Source organism: Mus caroli, chromosome 2, assembly GCF_900094665.2.
Source record: "Mus caroli chromosome 2, CAROLI_EIJ_v1.1, whole genome shotgun sequence".
NCBI classification, from domain to species: Eukaryota; Metazoa; Chordata; class Mammalia; order Rodentia; family Muridae; genus Mus; species Mus caroli.
This window is the reverse complement of record NC_034571.1, coordinates 31367493-31375316: the sequence shown is the minus strand read 5'-3', so window position 1 is coordinate 31375316 and position 7824 is coordinate 31367493. Positions and strand designations below refer to the sequence as shown.

Below are 7824 nucleotides of genomic sequence, written 5' to 3'. Positions count from 1 at the left end.
GTGGTAGCTGAGTTGGTCAGCCCACCAGCTCTCCCACACTCTCACCACCGGGGCCAGCTCTACTGTGTTTCCCAGCAGCACAGTGCTCTCCCAAATGCTGCAGTCAGTAAGGGGTGGGGTCAGCTCTACCTAGCCTTTGTATATTAATATGATCCCAGGTGGCATCTCAGACCAGGGACCAAGGTCTGCATGGCCTTTGGTGGTAATTTGGGCCATGGACATTGATGCAGACCCCTGCTACTGCATGATCACAGACCCAGCCATGGCCTTCAGCAGCAGCAGCAAGGCCACAACCTAACCATGGCCTCAGGTGGCATCACAGGCTACTCACAAATGGTGTTCCTCTCTACCTTCAAGTCTCCAGATCTGCCTCTCTTCACAGTGCTCACAATGTTCCTCTTCTCTTCCTCTCCAATCTGTCCACCATATTCGCATATTGTAGTGGTTTGAGCTGCAGGCCACACAGTGGACAGAGTCTCTGGGTGTCTTCAAATGTCTGTCCAACCCTAAGAATGCAAAGGAAATAAATACATTGGCCAAACACATGGCCAAACACAGCACAGAAAAACTGTAATTCAACAGAGTCGTCCCATCTCATGGTTGAACCACCATTACAATAAACTCGAGAGATAAGCAGACAGGCCAACAATGAGAATTAAACACAGCAGGACATGTTGATGGACCACATGCTGTGGTCTCCACTCTGCAGGTCCTGCTCTTCTCCCTGGGCTGGTAAGTAGCTCTGGGGGTCACAGTGACTCACATGGTGGTTGACTTTCTCAAAGGAAGAAGACATAGGCCACTGGTTCTTGCATTCATCACTGGCTCTACTGATAGACAGTGTAATTCACCATCTCCCAAGGAGCAAGAACAGCAATGGCCTTCCTGTTTCCAGTTCTGCCTCTCTTCATAGTGCACAAATGGCCTCTTGCCCCCTGCTTCTCCAGCACCTATCTGCTTGCTTCTTTCTCTCTCTTCACTCCACCACCTACTTACTTACTTCCCACAGGACCCAGCCCAGTGAGGGTGCAGACCATATTGTTTCTATACCCACACTAACCATTTTTAGAAGAATAAAAAAGGTCTCTAGGAAATTACTGGATGCAGCTCTATGACAAACAGTGGGAGGAGTACCGGCCAGCCACCCCTGGGCTTGGCATGTTCGTGGAGGTAAAAGACCCAGAGGACAAGGTCATCCTGGCCCAGCAGTATGGCTCTGAGGGCAGGTTCACATTTACCTCAACATCCCTGGTGAGCACCAGCTCCTGTCTTCACTCCAATTCCACCAAGGTCTCCCTCTTTGCAGGAGGGATGCTGAGAGTTCATCTTGAAGTGGGTGAACACGCGAACGACTGTGCAGAAATTGCTGCCAAAGACAAGCTGAGTGAGCTGCAGCTGAGAGTTTCTCGGCTGGTGGAGCAAGTGGAGCAGATCTAAAAGGAGCAGACCTACCAGCGGTGGCGAGAGGGGAGCTTCAGACAAGCCAGCGAAAGCACCAACCAGGGAGCGCTATGGCGGTCCATCCTGCAGTCTCTCAGCCTCGTGGCCATTGATGTCTGGCAGATGTGCCACCTCAAGAGATTTTTTTTTTTTTTTGAAGTCAAGAAGTTGGTGTTGTTGTCCCAAGCCTCACAGGTCTTCCTTCCAGGCTATGGGAAAAGGGCCTGGAACCAATTTCTCTCTGGGAGCAGGACTGGTTTTCAGCCGCAGATGTTCTGGAGGAGAGAGGGGCTGCAAACATGTCCTCATTCCTCAGGCTCAGGTGGAGGACAGCAGCCCGGCTGGCTAATGCTGAATTGGTAGTAGGACAAGCCCTCTCACTTGCACCTCTGGACCTTTTGCAGTAATCAATCTCTCAGGGGCTGGCGGTGCCCTTGGTGTCTCAGAATCTCAGTGTTGCTGATCAAGAAAGTGAGGCTGCTGTCTGGGGTAGGTTTCGGGAGGGAAGTGGGTGGGCCAGCAAGCTGATTTTCCTCTGTCTTCCTTTGTTAATGTGGAATTTTGAGTAGGTCAGTGACTCTTTGCTATTCCAAAAACCTTGCTTTTCTTGCCTTTGGCTTAGAACCAACCTGCTAATCTAGAGTGTGTTTGCCTGTCAATTTATGGGTGTGGAGGGGTTGCAGTGCACGAAAGGGGCCCAGAGGTAGATTTTAGTTTCTTACAGTTGTCCTTTCTGGGGCTTGAGCAACTGGTATCAAACCAAGCAGAGACTTTAATGCTGGTTGGAGCCAGAGCCTACAGAGTCTTAGTTACCGACTTCATTTTCAACGAATGTGGGTTTGTTACATTGGTTCTCCAATTTTAAAAAAGGGAAGAAAAAAAAAGAATTAAAAAAAATCTTTCTTGAGGATAGGGATTTAGCTCAACTCTGGAGTGCTTATCCAACATTCTCTATGACTTGTGTTGGAAGCCCAGCATATACAAACCAGACATGATGTCAAACACCTATCATCCAAATATTTAGGAGGAAAATCAACACATTCAAGGTCCTCCCAGGTTACACAGTTAGGTTGGAGTCAGTCTGGGCTATCTGAGACCCTATCTCAAAACCATCAACAAACAAACAAACAAAGCAACAGAAAAGGAAAATGGCCCTAGCATAAGACAGCTGTGTAGAAAGCCAGGCCTATGGGCAACTGGGGCCAGAGCAATTCCCTAACCCTCTTGACCATGTTGATGGAGGAATCCCCATCCAAGCTCCCGTAGGCCTAGGAAGATGGCAGGTAACAATGATCGCTGCCAAGCCTGATGACCTGGATGGGTGTCATCCCTGGAATCCACATGACAGGAGAAGGGAATAAACTTCTGCAGATTGTTCTCGGACTTCCATAAGCACACAACACCCTGCCTCCAGATAGATAGATAGATAAATAAAAAATAAATAAATAAATAAATCCATTGATCCCAGAATTTGAGGGAGCAGGGCATGTTTTCTCTGAAGACCGCCTAGAAGAGCTAGCTGCATCTTTACTCCATCCTGACTGTGTTTATCTCTGAGGACTGGATGCTTGAAGTCCTGGGCCAGCCTAAACTGGTTAGATTGCAGATGATTATCCTCAAAGGATCTCTATGCCATCTGCACACAAAATGGCATAACCCCCAGGGCCACTTCAGCTCACAATTGCCATGACAACAACTGGACAAAAAGAACCATGAAAAGGTCGAAGGGGGCAGTGCCCACATTGCTGGAAAAGTTGTGTGCATTCCCAGAAGCACACAAGCATTCCTCCTCGGTGTCAGCCTCACCCCAATCCTCATTTCTTTCACCCTGAGGTTATAGCCATTGAGTCCCGGGGCTGCTGGGAAGCTGTTTTACACATGTATTAGTTCCTTTACCCCATTCTTGGCCAAGAATGAAAAGTCTCCTTCATTGCTTGATAGCACTTGATCTTGTTTTCTCCCCCTCACAATTCTGAGAGGGACAAAGAACCCAGTTTTGGGGCCAAAAGTAGCAACATGCAGGGTGAGGCAAAGGAGAGGCAGGATGGTGCCTGCTTGCCTGTGGCAGGAGAAGCCTTCTTCCCAGGGGCCTTAAGGGGTTTGCAGACCCAGGACCGGGCAGAGCTATCCCTGGTATTGGGGAATAGAGAGCTTGGGGAGAATCATTGTTTGGAGCCTTTGTTTCCTGCTGTGGGAATGTAGAAGAGTTACATACACCTTCCAGGGATATGTCCTGAGGTCTAGAGTGAATGTGTGCGTTTGTCTGTGTGTGTGTGTGTGTGTGTGTGTGTGTGTGTGTGTGTTAGCTTGTGCTCAATGTGAGCAACCCAACAGTACTCTACAATAACCTCCCTCCAACTCTGCTGCCTACAGAACATCATGGAAATGCCCTGCGCTAAGCCTGTTTATTTTGGAACCCAGAAGGCTAGAAGTCCCTCCTTAGTGGACTAGCCTCAGCCTGTGCATGGAAGATAGCTGCTGGAGTGAGCCCTTTAAACTTTGCTCATGACACTCCTCTTTGCTTTATGACATTTGACAATTGCTGTGACAAAGAGGAAGAAGCAAAAAGAAGTTGTCACATCAAAACACAATTGCCTCAGGGACAATAGGAGAGTGTTATTAGGAGCCAGATGCGACTGACCAAGACCCCAGATCGCAAGTTCAGGTTACCCTAAATGATACCTCTTGGAGGAGTTAGCAGAACTTTTACAGTCACAGAAGAAAACAAAGGAAACACAGATCAATTAATTTACAGAGTGGTCTGTTGAGGAGGGGACAGGAGCTAGGCACCTGCTCACAGCCACACCTGGGACTGTTGCTGTAGGTTCCAGACTGTCTGGTGACATTCTCAGCTCTGGAGCCCATAGGTCAGGTGATTTCCAGGAATGCATTCTGAAAATGTCACCAGAGTGTCAAAAGGATGTTTCTGGTAAACTGCTACGGACTAATGATAGCCCAGAAGAATTTTATCTCTCTATTTACAACATTTCAACTCCTTCTAACTACAGACCTTCTAGTCACTCACTCTGCTGAATTCCCTGCACAGATGTCAGCTTTGCATGGGACTTCAGTTCATGGAGCCAGAAGAGGCTGTGCAGGAGTCTGGGGGATCAATGCTGTTCCCTGCAGAGCACCTCTTCTTCTAGCTGTTGTTAGGAAAAAGCCTCACTGTGCAGCCCAGACTGGCCTTGTACTCAAACTAATCCTCCCAGTGCTGGCCTCAGAGCTCTGTGTTCTCATTTTCCTGTGGTCTGTAGCCTCCCAGGCCCCGAGGACCGAGATATTGGTTAGTGAGTGACTTCCTCTCCTAGTGTGCTCTTGGCCTCTTGTGCTGCTCAGTGTTGGGACTGGTTATACAATTCTGAGAGGGAAAAAGGAGGTTCAACCTGATCACAGAGGAGTAAACAAAGTAGAAATGGACAATGATTAGGAGGAAAAAGAAGGGCTTTGAATATGAGTGATTGATTTACCTGCAAAGAATTCTATGTTCAATCCTTAGCACCACACACACAGTGGGCACAGACAGACCAGAGGCTGGGAGGTAGAGGTAGAATGAGAAAAAGTTCAAGGCCACCCTTATAGAGTGAGCCCCTGGTGATGGTGGTATTTGATAAATGAAAAAAAGGATCCCAGGTAACTCAGGCTGGCTTTGAACTTGCTAAGTACCCAAGGATGACCTTGACCCTCTTGGTCCTCCTTCCTGCATCTCCCAAGTGCTAGGAACATAGACCTGCACCACGATGCCCAATGTGCTGTTACTATTTCTAAGACCAGGCAAATCCCACATCACTAGCAACTGCACGATGTGGATGGAAACTCTGCCCCTGTAGGATTTGGTGGCTAAAGACAACGGAGCATCCTCTCATATCTGTTCTAAATGACGAGAGATGCTCACATGGTAGCTGCATCTAGAGCCTTAATGCAAGAACGTAAAACATCTTTGGTAATTTTTGTAGGTTCTCTGAGGGACAGAGAATTACACCCACTTGGAGATAAGTAGTTAAGTAACAATTTCCCCCTAAGGTTGCACAGTGTGTATAATTGCAGGACCAGAAATGAGCCCAGGCTAATTTCAGGCTTAGACTAGAATCTAATTTTACTGCACGCTAATTCTTGAGGAGGCCCAGCCTACTCACATTTTGTATTTGTGCTTTTAAATATCATGCACTTAATTTAAGAATTAAGTAGTACATTTGTACAAAGGAACAATCTAGAATTGCATTCCCTCTACTCAAATAGATTGAATTTCCTGCGTGACCTTTCTTAAACGGTCAGGAGAAGCAACGTTTAAAACAGAATGGAATGCAACCTTTAAAGTTTTGGTTGGGTAGGTAAGATTTTTATGTCAACTGCTGGAATTCTTTGGCCCTGAAAGCCCGAGACTTGGTGTTTTGTTTTGCTTTGTTTTGTTTTTGAAATGAAACCCAAGAGCATAAAAATACCTGGCTTTCTCTGTGTCTGCCTTTTAAAACTAGAAATATGAAAGTACCAGAGGTGCGGTTTAATATCATTAGAAAACAGAGGACTTACAAGTCATAGGCAGGTAAAAAGAGAGCAGTGGCGGTTTGAACAGCGTTTTCTTGGAAGCAGTAAGGGAAAGAGGTGTTGACAGGCACCTCATTCCTCCTAGTGTGACTTACTGTCAGGCTGGAAGAAAAGCAATCGTGGATACCAGGCCTGCATTGTGAGGCTCTCTCTCTCTCTCTCTCTCTCTCTCTCTCTCTCTCTCTCTCTCCCTTTCTCTCTCTGCATACTTGTCATTTTCCACATTGCTGCGGCTTCTAGAGTTCTGGTAAATTCACAAACAATGCCATCAATGTCCTCACCTCTGACTCACCAAGCCCTGCTGGCTTCACCGCCATTCACAGTAGATTCTTTTATTCTAATTTGTTGTTTTTCAGACAAAGTCTCACTCTGGAGCTCAGGTTGGCCTGGAATCGCATGTAGCCCAGGCCAGCCTTAAATACAGAGCAATCCTCCTGCCTCAGACTTTCAGGTGTTGTGATTACAGGCATGAGTCACTATGCCTGGTTTTTTTTTTTTTTTTTCAGTCTTAACTAGTGTAATCAAGTCTCAGGTCACATATCACATGTTGTAGCGTAGAGTTTGGCTACACCGCTTTGTGTTTCCGGTGGGTCCCACTCCTCCAGACACCTGTCCAGAAGCTCCCTGGATCTTAGAATGAAAGACACACATACATTAGCTTATTTTTAATATGCTGTCTAGTTCAATGGCTGGGCAGTTCTAATTCTTTGCCTGCTACCCTAGGCTCAATCAGGGAAGTGTCTAGTGGCCATTTACCCAAATTCTTCCATGACTCATTGACTCTCTTTCCTGCATCTCTAAATATGATTCATCTTCCACTTCATCATGACAGTCCTCCTTTTTCTCCTCCTCTCTGTCCTAGCTCCATCTCCCTTTGCCCAACTATTGATCATTGGCTCTTTATTGATCAGTCAAAAGGCAATTGGGGACAAGGACCTTGTAGGTTACAGAATGCTGAGAGAACGAAAGGGGCTGAACGGCTCAAAGGTGCCATGTTGAAAGCAAGATGGGAGAGCTGATGGAGCTGAAAGGAGAGTCACTTCAAAGCCAGGCATAGAGATTTTCTGCCATGAGGGCCCCAAATCACGGAGCAGGTTGAAGGGGACTGATTGGTTTCCAGGTTCACTGGATCCAGACAAATGGCAAATGTGTGAATGTAGCGACCATGCTAAGGTAAAGCCTTGGTGACAAGCAGAGTGTGTCCCTGAGGATCCTGTGGTCCTTGCACCGGTGACCTAAGGATGCGCTGATGGGTGCCCTGGTACTGTGCTTTATAGAATCAAGAAGCGCTAAGCTCATAAGCTCATGAGTCTACCTCGTTCTGGTGTGGATTCACTGCACCTCTGTGTTCCTGTGCTCCAGGATTCATTGACAAGTTCATAGCTGAGGATATTTGTAGAAAAAGTTATTCCTCAGTCTTTTCTCAAGATGGCTCCCATCTGTGCCCCCATCTGTTCCGGGCAGAGAGCAGTTGTTTAGTAGCACGAATGACATGTGGAGTCACTCTCCTTGAGGGGTTGCACTCACAATGGAGCAAACTGATGTCCCATAAAATGGAGTCACCCAGGCCAAGGCCCAGTCTGAAAGCTGTTCTAATGCAATATGTTATGCAGCGCAGGGCACAGCTTTCCCAACCCAACCCCGGATTCCTGCTGGGTGGGTCACATGGAGAAAATCAACATTGTTCTTTTTACAAGACGCTTTACAGTTTAAGTAAGTAGGAGCCACACTAAGTGTGAGCGATAAGAACAATGTTTAGTGCAGGACTAGGCTGGTCTTGAACTCACAGAGATCTATCTGTCCCTTTCTCTCTCTCTCTCTCTCTCTCTCTCTCTCTCT

At 47.0% G+C, this 7824-nt stretch overlaps 1 pseudogene; it reads left to right on the top strand.

Annotated features, from left to right (window-relative positions):
• Window positions 1–1109: 1109 nt before the first annotated feature.
• Window positions 1110–1437, top strand: LOC110290353 (annotated as a pseudogene).
• Window positions 1438–7824: the final 6387 nt, after the last annotated feature.